The sequence below is a fragment of the Sinocyclocheilus anshuiensis genome, unplaced genomic scaffold (assembly GCF_001515605.1).
Source record: "Sinocyclocheilus anshuiensis isolate Anshui unplaced genomic scaffold, SAMN03320099.WGS_v1.1 scaffold510, whole genome shotgun sequence".
Taxonomy (NCBI): domain Eukaryota; kingdom Metazoa; phylum Chordata; class Actinopteri; order Cypriniformes; family Cyprinidae; genus Sinocyclocheilus; species Sinocyclocheilus anshuiensis.
Window position 1 is genome coordinate 69,575 of NW_015542360.1, and position 14,080 is coordinate 83,654.

General features: G+C 37.4%; 1 protein-coding gene across 1 annotated transcript in view; it reads left to right on the forward strand.

Moving 5' to 3' along the window:
* The window catches only part of LOC107691887 (metabotropic glutamate receptor 7-like), a 120,753-nt gene that overhangs the window by 61,644 nt on the left and 45,029 nt on the right, over nt 1-14,080 (forward strand). The gene's annotated exons all lie outside the window — the stretch shown is intronic.

The following is a 14,080-nucleotide window of genomic DNA, read 5'->3' on the forward strand; positions in this document are numbered from 1 at the left end:
AGTTTAAACTACCAAACAACTACCTGTTTTAATTTTATATTTAGTTTTGTTTTGTTATGTGCTTTAGGCATTTAAATTTTTTTTATAAATAAGTATGTTATTTATATACTTTTATATACTGTTAATTATAATTTGGAGTCCTCGGTCAAGGTTACGTGATTTATTTTTCCTACTTCAGCAGTGAATGCACCCAGTTATTGCATGTCATTCACATATTTATTTTTATTTCAGTTTTAGTAAACTGTAAAAATTATATTAAGTAAAATCTAAATAATGAAGATATTTCAGAGTTGTTTTTATTTATTTATTTACTTAGGATTTTTATAAGAATTTTTTTCTAATTCAGAATTTCTAAATGAAAATTGTTTCTATACTATTTTTTTCAACTTAAATGGATGAATTTATATATATTTTTGTATATTTATATTGTATTTTATTTCAGCTTTACTTCAGTTACTAAAAATTATTTGTTATAGTTTAAACTACTAAAAACTTGTTTAATCTACTAAAAAAAACTACCAAACATAGTTTCAACTATTAAAAAAGTTGAAAAGTTATATACTATTATTATATACAATATGTATTGTATAATATTTGAATTGTATTTTATTTCAGCTTTAATTCAATTACCAAAAATTATTTCTAATAGTTTATCTTTAGTTTTAGCTAACAATAACATCACTGGTAAAAACATGCAAGCAAACAAACAGTAATTTAATTTAATTTAAAAGCTAAATTACAGAAAAAATGTTCAGCCCCCCAAAACACCTAGGGCCCTATTTTAACGATCTAAGCGCATGGTCTAAAGCGCACAGCGCAGATGCACTTAGGGCATGTCCGAATCCACTTTTGCTAGTTTAACGACGAGAAAAAAAATTTTGGCGCGCCCGGCGCATGGTCTAAAAGGGTTGTCCCTATTCTCTTAATGAGTAATGGGTGTGTTTTGTGCGTAACGTGCAATAAACCAATCAGAGTCTAATCTCCCATTCCCTTTAAAAGCCAGTTGTGCTCGCACCATGGCAGATTCACTATTTACACGGCAGAATTTGCAAGCGCAAAAACTGCTCATCAGAAAAACGCTTCTCTAGCGAGAAAAGGGCTTTAACCTCACGCACGAGCAGACCATCTACGGGACAAGCCGGATTCCACCAAAGCTATCCATTATGACATGTAGGCATTTTTATATTTATGTACACAATATTAATCTTTTACTTTTGAATCCATTAGTTTTTCAAATTTAAAATTTTTTTGTGTGCTGCCCTGTGTGTGTAATAAGCAAAGTGTATGCGAGTTGTGAACCTGCCTATAGGCGCATATTACTAATGTACTCTTTAAATAACAACAAAAAAGTATTGCGCCATTGACTTTAGACCAGGTTTTAATTGGTCAATGGCAGTCTATTTCAGCTGCCTTAAAATAGTAACGCGCCAGCAATGCGCCTGAACACACATCGTTTTCAGACTAGCATGCCCATGAGCGCACAAATGGGTGCAAATGCCTTTGCTATTTAAACAATGTGGCACAGGACGTAAAAATTAACTAACTGTGTCAGGATGAAACTAGCAAAAAACACTTGCGTTGTGCCTGGCGCCGCATTGCGCCGGGTGGATGATAGGGCCCTTGGTGATATTTATCAAAAAGTAATTCACCACATTTGTACAAAATACTTTTTACTATGAATGTCTACACTCACATGCATTCAGGGTGTAAGGACAATTTTATTTGTTACTTGATGGTTAAAACAGTCCATTGAAGAAAGGCTGTTTACGGGCAAAAACCACTCCCGTTTTCTTTAGCAAATGTAAAAATGTTGTTAATGTAATGCAAAATCATTCTGTCTTACTGTGTGCACTTGGCAAGTGTATTGTATGTGGGGAATTGAAGAATATTTGGAGTCCTCGGTCAAGGTTGCATGATTTGTTTCCTACTTCAGCAGTGAATGCACCCAGTTATTGCATGTCATTCACATATTTATTTAATATTATTATTTACCTGTCTGTTTTGTGGGATGTTCTCTGCCGTGCAAACACTAGGTCTGCCTTTCACCCTCAGGCTAACGTTATTTAAGTTGTCACCCCACCTATGACGCAGGCCTGCCCACCGACATGATTTATTGACAATTGTGCTTGACACACAATTTAAATGCAGGGAAGGGAAGCAAAAGCCTGGCTGGGCCCGATAAGAGAAGGAGGCTCTGGGAACAATGAGGGCCCATCTTCACCACCTCTCTGCATCGCAAAATACACTCTGGACCAGCTTTCCATTAGGCCGCGGCACTCCCGGCACACTGGGATATGAACCGAGAGATCCGACCAAGCATGAAAAGAACGAGAATTTGAGAACAGAACAGCAGCCATGGGACAAAATACTGCAGTTCTAAAGTTCACGCACAGCCTGGTACCTCGATGGAAGTGTGTAGGATACTATAGTTCAATAATTAATTTACTCACACACAAGTCGTTCCAAACCCAAACGACTATATATATATAATGCTATACTCCTTTTTTTAATAAAACAACTGAAAAATTATAACAAAACAATTAAAACAAACAATTTAAACAAACAAAAACAAAAAAAATTTGATTTGACCAGTATTTTAGTTTAGTGTATATATATATATATATATATATGTGTGTACCATATGAAAGCTGGGTACAAGCCCTTTCCAAAACTGTTTTTATTTTATCCATATCCATAGCTTAACAAAAGTCATGGCTATCTGAAGTTGGCTGATAGCTCCAGAATGGAATTTTGAGAAAAACGGGTTTAAAGTGAGACGGGTTTCACTTTCACTTCATGGGTTTATTGAGAGCTGTCTGTCAGGAGCGCTATACTGCATCATTACACAAACAGACTAACGTTACCCTGAAGAGGACAGTTTTCCGTTGTTTATCATGATGGGCATAGTCTGTGAACTTTTGATCACCCCTTGTGTTTAGATAGCACGAATAGTGTACCAGTTTACATTTAGAAAAGCGAGCGCAGCGCGCACCTGTGCATATAACAGACTGTCATCGGACTCCTCCTCTTTAGTAACTTCTTCAACCGATCCTTCATCTCTGGATTTGAAATAGTCCATTATAACATCATTTAGGGCACTGACATCACCAAGACTGAGCAGATTGAGTCGAGCAAGATCGTCTAAGTGAGCAGCTTCAGACTGCGTTGTTTTCTTGCACTCCGCCATCTCACGATATTAAAAAATAAATTAAAAAAACTTTGCGTGCTGTAGTTTACACAGGACTGGCAGGAAATGTGCATTGATACACCTTTATTATATAATTTACGTGGTTTATTTTGATAGGTTAACTGTTTTTGTGGTGTTAAGAGAAAGCACTTCCGCAGTGTGTTCTTAACATGAGAGATCTTAACATTCTGCTTGCTGCAATACATCGCTATTTTTCTGCACTAAACAAGTGAATTTTGCCAAGATATTTTCAGAGATGATAGACAAGATGTTATAGAATAATAATTGAATGAAACCCTAATTTTGACAAAAAATTGACATTCAACCTATTTTTCGAATTTCCTGAAAACGTCCCAGCGTGACATTCGACGGGTTTTCCTAGATCGCATCACACAGTCCTGGTAAATAGATTTAAATTGCCTTTCTATTCGTGTACCATTTTGTTTCTTAAAGCTAATGAATGCAATTTATTGATGTTAAAATATTCACACTTGTTGGTTGGTTCCCCTAAAAAAGTGTTTATACTGTCACAAAACCTTGTTTGTTTGCGAAGCCCAACCAGGCCAGCATAGCAACAGTGGATCAACCAATAGCGTGAGTTTTGGGTGTGGCTGTTTGAATGCCTGACCAATGAAAGATGGGGAAGCGTTTACAAACAGGAAACCTGTTTATAAACCAGTGGTTCCCAACCCTGATCCTGGAGGCACCCCAACACACACTGCACATTTTGCATGTCTCCTTTCTCTGGCACACCAGGTCTTGGAGTCTCTACTAATGAACTGATGACCTGAATCAGGTGTGTTTGATTAAGGAGACATGCAAAACGTGCAGTGTTGGGGTGCCTCCAGGACCAGGGTTGGGAACCACTGTTATAAGCAATCATTATTTTATCTCCGTTTGGTGGCGCATGCTTCAGATCTGCTGAAATGTGTCCTCATTAACTCCAATTCTACTGTAGTCGACAAATGCTTGAACTGCATTGGTTCAGGGACAAAAACGCTGAGAGTCTGTCCCTGCTGGATTGAAGGCTGGCAAGTTTTTTCGTCATCTTGTAGTTTCTAAGTAGTTTACATTTAAAATGTGTAGCGAGACAGCTAATCAGTAAAATCTGGGAACCTCGTGTTGTTTGCGCTTCGTAAAAGCGGAGGCAATCTGTCGCCGAGGGACAAGTAATTGACTTCCGTTGTACCAGTGTCAGGACTGCTGTAGTTAGTTTGAGTTTCTCAATCTCTCAGCCGACAATTTCCCAATGACCCTAAATGGCCTTCCTTCCTGACTGCTTGCTAGCCACTAACCCCCAATGTTCGCTGTACTGCGAGCAATGATAGCAGATTATACTAGATCTGATTCGCCCAGAGGTAGAGATTGCTCTTTAAAGAGAACTGTAGCTCGACAAATCAAGTGTGGGGACTTGGCTGGTTCACTCGTAACTTTGTTTTGTACCTTTCTTGAACAAGAAAAGAGGCCCAGATTAAAGAATTCAAGCTAGCGGAAAAATTAATTACAGGTTGTCAGAATAAGTTGGAAGCTGAGGTTTGAAAAGTGCTTCGAACTCGGGTTGTAATGTATTCCTAGTTCTGCTTTGAGTCAGGTTGTTTGACTGGAAAACAGCTTTAATGATAATGCTACATCTTTTGGCACAAAAAAAAAAAAAAACTCCTCTCTGCTAGACTGCTAGCTTGATGGCTCAAAGTTTTTCAGCTGTGAACTTTTTATTGTTGCACTTTCAAATTAGTTTTATTTTTTAACACTTCTATTTCATTTACATTTCAATTTACTTTCAGGGGGTGTTTACACAACACCCTTTTTTTTACTAAAAACAGAAAACCTTTTACAAGTTTTGGCCATTTATATGACAACAGCATTGTGGGGGCCTGAAAATGCACATTTCTGTTTATATCAGTTCAAGAAAAAAAAAAGGAAATAAATACACCACATGAATTAATGTTATTTGTTAAATGCATAGAAAGTGAAGTATTCAATGCTCCAAGTTAAAGTGTTTGTTCACCCAAAAATGAAGATTCTGTCATTAATTACTCCCCCTCATGCTGTTCCAAACCTGTAAGACCTTTGTTTATCTTCGGAACACAGATTAAGCTATTTTAATGAAATCCGAGAGCTTTCTGACCCTGCATAGACAGCAACGCAACTGACATGTTTTATGGCCCAGTAAGGTCATGATACTGTCGTGAATGGGCGTCGAAGCCTGACCTGGAAGAGAAGAAATCATTGAATTAAGTCGTTATTTTAGTTTTCTTTTCGAACAAAAAGTATTCTCGTAGCGTCATAAAATTACAGTTGAACCACTGATGTCATATGGACTATTTTAACAATGTCCTTACTACCTTTCTGTGCCTTGACCATGGCAGGACCCTTGCTGTCTATGGAGGGTCAGAAAGCTCTTGAATTCCATCAAAAATATCTTAATTTGTGTTCTGAAGAGGACAGAAGGTCTTTCAGGTTTGGAGCGACATGAGGGTGAATAATTAATGACAGCATTTTCATTTTAGGGTGAACCCTTTTTATAAAAAAATAAATAAAAAAAACTACTTTGGTAATGTTTTTGCCAAGAACAAATGTCCCACACACTCTAAGAAAAGCCTGTATAAAATGAGGGCCAATGTACTGTTAATATGAAGGATTTTTTCCCACATTTGTGTTTTTCCCTGTATTTTGAAATATGCTTTGCATATTTATAATATTTGCATATTATTTGAAATGTCCTTAAACTTAAGAGACTTAACTTGCTAATTACGTCTAATCGTTTTTGTACACAGTGTGTTAACAGCATATCGCCATCTGCTGGTTGGATGTATTTTCTCCCAGAAACACAATGGATTAAATTAATTTTCCTCAATTCTCCCAACAATACACCATAATGACAACGTGAACAAAGTTTGTTTGAAATCTTTGCAAACTTCTTTAAAAAAAATAAATAAAAAAAAAAGGACACGAACATGTACATAAAGATATTCACATCCTTTGCTCAGTACTTTGTTGAAGCACCTTTGGCACCAATTACAGCCTCAAGTATTTTGGGTATGATGCGACAAGCTTTGATCATCCTCATTTGGCAATTATCTGCCATTTTTCTCCTCACCTCTCAGGCTCTGTCAGGTTGGATGGGGGCAGACGCACATTTTCAGGTTTCTCCAGAAATATTTGATTGGGTACAAGCCCAGCCTCTGGCTGGGCCACTCAAGGACATTCACAGAGTTGTCTATAAGCCACTCTTGCTGTGTGCTTACGTTCATTGAGATTTTATTCTACTCTGACGAGTTCCACGGTCCCGGCCACTGAAAAACAGCCCCACAGCATGAGGCTGCTACCAGCACACTTTACTTTTGGGATGGTGCTCTGCAGGTGATGAGAAGAGCTGGTTTCTCTCAAACATGATGCTTGGAATTGAGGTTCGTCAGACCAGATAATCTTGTTTCTCACAGTCTGAGGATCCTTTAGGTGCTTTTTTGCAAATTCCAAGTGTGCTTTCATGTGTCTTCACTGAGGAGAAGATTGAGTCTGGCCACACCGGCATAAAGCACAGATTGGTGGAGTGTTGCAGTGATGTTTCTCCCATCTGCACATATGATCATGGAGCTTAACTAGAGTGACCATCAGGTTCTTGGTCACCAGTCTAGGCAAGGCCCTTCACCATCAATTGCTCAGTTTGACCAGGAGGCCAGCTCTAGGAAGAGTCCTGGTTGTTTCAAACTTCTTCCATTAACGGTAACATAGACTACATGCTTTTGTGAACCTTCAATGCTGCAGAAATTCCTTGGACTTCATGGCTTGGTTTGTGCTCTGACATGCACTGTTAACTGTGGGACCTTATATAGACAGGTGTGTGCCTTTCCAAATCATGTCCAATCAACTGAATTTACCACAGGTGGACTCAAATCAAGTTGTAGAAAAATGTCAAGGTTGATCAGTGGAAACAGGATGCACCTGAGCTCAATTTTGAGTGTCATGGCAAAGCCTGTGAATAAATGCAATTTTTTTTAATATTTTTAATAAATTTGCAAAGATTTCAAACAAACGTCTTTCACGATGTCATTGTGGGGTATTGTTTGTAGAATTTTGAGGAAAATAATGAATTTAATCAATTTTGGAATAAGGCTGTAACATAAAATGTGGAAAAAGTGAAGTGCATGTAAATGCAATGACAGGACTGCAATTGTTTTTGTACAGGCAAACTACAATAAACTTAAATACAAAGTTCTTAAATACAAAATACAAAAGTTTTATTCATATATATATATATATATATATATATATATATATATACACACATATAAAAACCTTTTCACAGCACTGTATATATATATATATATATATACATATTTATTTATTTATTTATTGTGTATGCCAAATTTAATTACAAACTTGACCTGGGATCAGTTATAGCCACACGTTTGACAAATGTTCAAAGGATTCATCAAACCATAACAGTTATCGAAACTGTATTTTTGAAATCATATGACTTGGCCTGATGATATGCACTTCAAAGCATTGATTCAAAACCACTTGCTTTGATTAGCTAGCTTCATCACTAGCTTCAGTTGGTATTTTTAAAACATATTTGTAGCTTTGTGTTTTAGTTTGCTTTCCATTAATTCTGTTTTCATGTAAGTTTTAGTTTATATGAAAACCCTGTCTCAGAGGATTGTGTGGTATCGTCCTGTAGATGACAAGGCTGAGGGAGTAATTCTCAGGTTCTTTTCTCGAATGTGACATCATCTGAGCGAACGTGCTTCAATAATTTAAAGCAGCACTGCTGTCTCTGTTTTATCAGAGAGATATTTGGTGTTCTGGGTAAATAATTGATTCTGCTCCGACTGTTGCTCCTGGCAAGCCGATCTCATGAGGCCGTGGATGTATGCGTTTTTCATCTTTGCATATATTGTGCTTTAGCATCTGATATCATGATAACTTGTTTAATGGAGCTAATGAGAATAGCAGAGTTTTAAGACTCATCAAAGTGTGGATATTTGTGCATAATCATTGCACACATGTTCATGTATGTGCCAGAAAGCATTGTAAATAAATTTGTAGTAAAAAAAAACAAAAAAAAAAATGCAGTGTTGTGACTTGAATTTTATGGTGTAGAATTCAAATTAAATTGTTAGTTTTTATTAAGATTCAGTATGAATTACCCATAAACATATTTGCTGCATTTCAAAACCTAGTAAGCTTACTAAGGCAGCATCCTAACAGTCATGAGAGTCATTTAAGATTTAATATGTTGCTAAGCTAAATGTGTGACACCCTGTCCCAAATTGCACCCTAAACCCTCGCGGTCTTCCTCTGTGTCCACACTTTCATGATGTAATGCTGCTTTGACTGACGGGTAGAAGTCTGCCATGGAGCTCGCCTCAGTGCTGGCTCGGCAGAAGTGCGCATCGAGGCCGCAAAGGGGGCGCTCACGAGCACCCTTCAGAAAGCTAAAATGAAGAAATGGGACACCCTATGGTCGTGTGGACTTGATGGACACAATGTAAGACTTACATTAAATTAGTGCAACTGAAGTGTGCCATTTGGGACAGGGCCTAAAATGCGTAAAAAAAAAAAAAGAAGACGAAATATGGTATACACAATTACTGGGTAAACTAGTTTGTAATCACACCTAACTATTGTGTAAACACTTTAACTATTAACTTTTATTTTTAGTATTGTTTAGTTTTTGGTGTGTATGTTTTTTGCCTTTTTAGTGTGCTTTCATTTTTAGTTTTGTGTTTTGTTTGTAGTTTTGTTTTGGTGTTTTTCCCCCTTTTGTTTTGTTTGTTTGTTTTTTGCCTTTTTTATCTTGTGTTTTGTTTTGGTGTTTTTTGTTTTTGCCTTTTTGTTTTGTTTTTCTAGTTTTGTTGTATTTTGATTTTGTATTGTTTTGTTTTTGTGTGTTTTTTTGCCTTTTTTATTTATTTTATTATTATTTGTGTCGTGTTTTTTGCCTTTTTGTTTGGTATTTAGTTTTGTATTGGTGGGATTTTTGCAGTGTTTTTTTTTTTTTTTCTTCTTTCTTGTTTTGTTTTTAGTTTTGATTTTAGTTTTGGTGTGTTGTTTTTAGTTTTGTGTTGGTGTTTTTTTTTTTTTTTTTTTGCTTTATTTTTTATATGCTTTCCATGGTGGAAGAACATTTCTTAGCCATTTTGTTTCTCTGCTGATTTTAATTTTTTTTTTTTTTTTTTTTTCAATTTGCAATTTAATCAATTCCTTTTATTTATTTATGTTTTAATTCAAATACCTGTAGATTAAAATGGAGCCATTTCTTAAAATTGATCAAGGAGAAAGGATCACTGCATAGTTGCACGAGAGAGTTGGATAGAAAATGATAGCAAGAAAGGAGATCAGATGGTACAAGGAATTTCAAATAAGATTCAGAGACCATGAACAAGAAAAAAAGCCCTCTCATTCTTTCTTGTGCCTTTCCACCACGACCCCCAGATGGGATTCAGTCGCTAAATTAACTGTGCTGTCTTTCTGCTTTTGTTTGGGCGGCAGAATGCTGGCCGTGTTCAATCAGCCGGGCTCTGGAGTGCGACATCTGGATTGATGTGGCTTTTCATTATGGCATCTCCAGGTGTCAGTCCAGCATTCACAGTGTTGCCACGGAAATAGCGAAATGCTCTTCAGTCCAAACACGACCCAATAATAGCCAGGTGTAATAGAATGTTTCTCTGGCGCTAATTGTCTCTTGCTGTCCTCTGGAGAAGCCATCAATACCCAGGTTTTTGGTGTTAGCTTTTGTTTTTGGTCAAACTATCCCTGATTTTTAGCAAGGATTTATGTTGCACTGGTTTAATAAAGCATAAACATTTAGATCACAGTGCTTTCTTAAAGGGCTGGTCCATCCAGAAACGCATTACATTTACATTTAGTCATTTTGCAGACACTTTTATCCAAAGCGACTTACAATTGGGGAATACATAAAGCGATTCTTCATAAAGAGGCAAACAGACACAGGAAGTGCTCGTAATACCAAGTTTCAGGCATTTGTTCAAAAAAGTACAAGCTAGAAAGGAAAGGAATAAATAAAAAGAAAGACAACTTTTTTTTCTTTCTTTAATTTAGGATGAAGTCAAGTAGCGTCGAAAGAGATGAGTTTTCAGCTGTCGCTTGAAAATTGTCAGGGATTCAGCATTCCGGATAGGGTTGGGAAGATCATTGCACCAGCCAGGAATGGTGAACGAGATTGTTCTGGAAAGTGATTTTGAGCCTCTCTGTGATGGAACCACAAGGCATCGCTCACTTGCGGATTTCAGACTTCTGGAGGGGATGTAGATTCTTAAGAGTGAGTGGAAGTAGGCGGGTGCTGAGCCTGTGGCTGTTCTATATGCATGCATCAATGTCTTGAACTTGATGCGAGCCACAACCAGTAGCCAGTGCAAGGAGATAAAAAAGAGGTGTAACATGGGCTCTTTTGGACTTGTTGAAGACCAGTCGTGCGACTGCATTCTGAATCATTTGTAGAGGTTTGATTGTGCTTGATGGAAGTCAGGATTCAAACCAGCGAAGTTGAATCACTGTGATGCCCAGTGATGAGAGGGCGGACAGGAGGATCTGATGATTGACACGGTCAAAATCAGCAGATAGATCCAGCAGAATAAGAACTGATGATGTGGAATCAGCTTTTGCAATCCGCGCGGCTTCCGTGACTGACAGTAGCGCAGTCTCAGTTGAATGGCCACTCCTGAAACCTGACTGGTTAGCGTCCAGTTTGTGAAAGAAACAATGATACCTAGTTGGCTTGGAGAAGGTGTGAGGGGATTGGGTCTAGAGGACATGTTGTAGGATGGCTGGCGAGGAGAAGTTTTGACTTCTGCCTCAGTGAGGGGACAGAAGTAGAAGATGGGAGTTTTAGCAGTGGGTGTGGTTGGTTTGAGGTTCTGTGTGTGTGGTGCTGAGAATTGACTACTGATTGTTCTAGTTTTGTCTGTGAAGAATGTGGCAAAATCATCAGCTGTTATTGAAGTGGTGGGAGGTGGTGGAGGGGGACAGAGGACATAATTAAATGTTTTGAAGAGGTTACGTGTGTCTGGAGCGCTGTTGATCTTATATGGAGATATGAAGATTTGGCAGTATGGACTTCAGCAGAGAAAGATGAAAGCAAAGACTGATACATACTCAGGTCTGAGGGACCTTTTGAGTTGCACCGATGAGTTTGGTCCGATGCTCACGAAGAACATGGGATAACCAGGGGTTAAAAGGGTCAGCCCATGCTGGCCTGGATGAGAGAGGACATTGTTTAGACAAGAGGTTAAAGTAGACCATAAAGTGTCAGTTGCTGCATTCACATCCAGAGATGAAAAATGGGTAGGTGAGGGAAGAGAGGAGGATACTACAGAGGAAAGATGGGAGGGTGAAAGGGAGCGTAGGTTTCGTCTAAAAGTAAACGGTATAGGGGTTGGTGGCACACAGGTAGCAAAATGTAGAAATGGTCAGAGATATGTAGGGGTTCTACCAAAATGTTGTCTGCAATACAATTGCGTGTGTAAATTAAGTCAAGTTGGTTGCCTGATTTGTGCGTACTTGTAGTGGTAAGGCATTTAAGATCAAATAGAAATGAGCAGACCAGTGCCCCCACCCCGGCCAACCTGAAGGGGGGTATGAGAGAAAGAGAAATTGTTAGATAGAGCAGCTGGGGTTGCTGAGTCTTTTGGACGAATCCAGGTCTCAGTCAAGCCAAAGATGCTGAGTGTGGATTGTAAAAAAAAAGCAGAAATGAAGTCTGCTTTGTTGACAGCTGACTGACAATTCCAGAGACCCACAGTGATAGAAAGAGGTGCAGTAGAAGATGTAGCGATAGGATGCAGGTTAGCAAGATTGCTTTGCCGTCTGCGTGTGACGTTAGAGCGTTGTCGAGAGACAACCGGAATGTGTTGGAAACACATGATAGAGGTGGAAAAGAGAGGACAGAAAAGGAGAGTGTGTACAGGGAAGATAAAAATTATACTTAAGTGCCATGGCGGTTTCCTTGCTCAGTGAAGTGAAAAGGAGAGTGTGTAAAGGGAAGATAAAAATAATACTTAGGTGCGTTGCCGGTTTCTTTGCTCAGTGAAGTCGTGCAGGTAAAGTCGCAGGTTTTTTTCCGAAAAACGAGAATTCAGCTTAAATTTTTGTTTTTCGTTCAGGGGTAGAAAAATGTATAAACGGCTTGAATATTCGATTTCTACACTTGGGCGGGAATTAAATGCCTCTTTCTGCTGATTGGTCAGCCGAAGATCAAACCGTGCCGTCATCAGTTCTTCCCGAGTATCACGCTGCAGAATAATAGTCATCCACTGCTGCAGTTGTACAGATTCATAACGCATTTATTGCAACTACATTTCCTGTAGAAATGTATATTCGAATATGAAATCGAATATTCAAGCTGTTTATCAATTTTTCTACCCCTGAACGAAAAACTAAAATTTAAGCTGAATTCTAGTTTTTCGTGGGGCGGGGGGAAGAACAAGGAGCAGTTTTTTTTTGTTTTTTTCATCTTTATACTTTCAATATTATATTAAAAAGACAAATGAACAAATGATATGAATTAATTATTTCTTTAAATTAACACGTTTCTCTAGTCCTTCTGTGTATTATTTAAATTCAGAATTTTTATCCAGGCCACTTGGTGAAAGCAAATGCTGATTTATTTCTCCACTAAATCCAAACCTGTAATCATTGTGAAGTTATAAGAGATTAAAACTGTTCTTCAGTGCTCTTTTATTATGTGATGTGATTTATTCACGCATTCCAAAAGTGTTATTTGCCGCATTTCTCTCACCACCTTCTTATTGCCTGTTTTCTTTAAAATGTGGCCGTCTCCATGGTGATTGTTGCCATGAAGGGCTAAAATAAATCACTGATAATCACGCTGCAATCAGCAATGTTTGAATGAAAGGCATGAAATTCAAAGTGCATATTAACGGAGGTATAAGGGAGTGGACAGAAAGCAATAAGCAGGCTCAAAATAATGCATTTTTCTTTTCTTCCCTATGATCACACTTAAAAGCATTTACGCCCTTTCATGGGTGCACATAATTAACTTGTTAACTTAAAAAATAGGAGCATGTTGGTTGTGTTGCTCTTAAACAATTTCTTTTAAAATTGCAATATAGATTCTTGAATACTCCAGAGCTTTACATGACTTTGAAATGCACAACCAGTTAAATATATTTTAAAAGACTAACTGACCTTGACACACAGTCATGAGAGTCTGCAGAGGTCCTCTCTGATGTCATTTCCTGTTTTATTTGTTAGTTTGTGTTTGTGTGTGTGTGTGTGTGTGTGTGTGTGTGTGTGTGTGTGTGTGTGAGAGAGAGAGTTTTGTGTATGTGTTCTTGTTTTGTGTTCTTTGTTTTTATAGTGTTGTTTTGGTTTGTGTGTTGTGTTTTTTTTTCGTTGCTCTGTTGCATTTTTGTTGTTTTGCAGTGTTTGTTTATTGTTTTATTTTGGTATTGTTGTTTTGATGTGTTTTTTGTGTTTTTGTTTTATTTTTTTGTTTCAAGTTTTGTTTTGTTCTATTGTGTTTTTTGTATTGTGTTCTTGTGTCGTATTGTTGCTTTCTAGTGTGTTTTTGTTTTATTTAGTTGTTTCTTGTAGTTTTTTTGTTCTTGTGTTTTTGTTTCGGTTTGATTTTGTTTTTTGTTTTGTGTGTGCTGTTTTTTTGTTTTGTTTTGTATTGTTGTTTTGTGTTGTTTTTGTTATTTTTTTGTTGTATCGTGTTGATTTGTTTATTATTGTTTTGTTATATTGTATTTTTGTTGTGTATTTATTTATTTTTTTGTTCTTGTGTCATGTTTTGTGGTGTTTTGTTTTATTTTTGTTGTTTCATGTTGTGTTGGGGCTTTTTGTTCTTTGTGTTTTATGTTGCTGTGTTTTTGTTTGTTTGTTTGTTTGTTTGTGTGTGTGTGT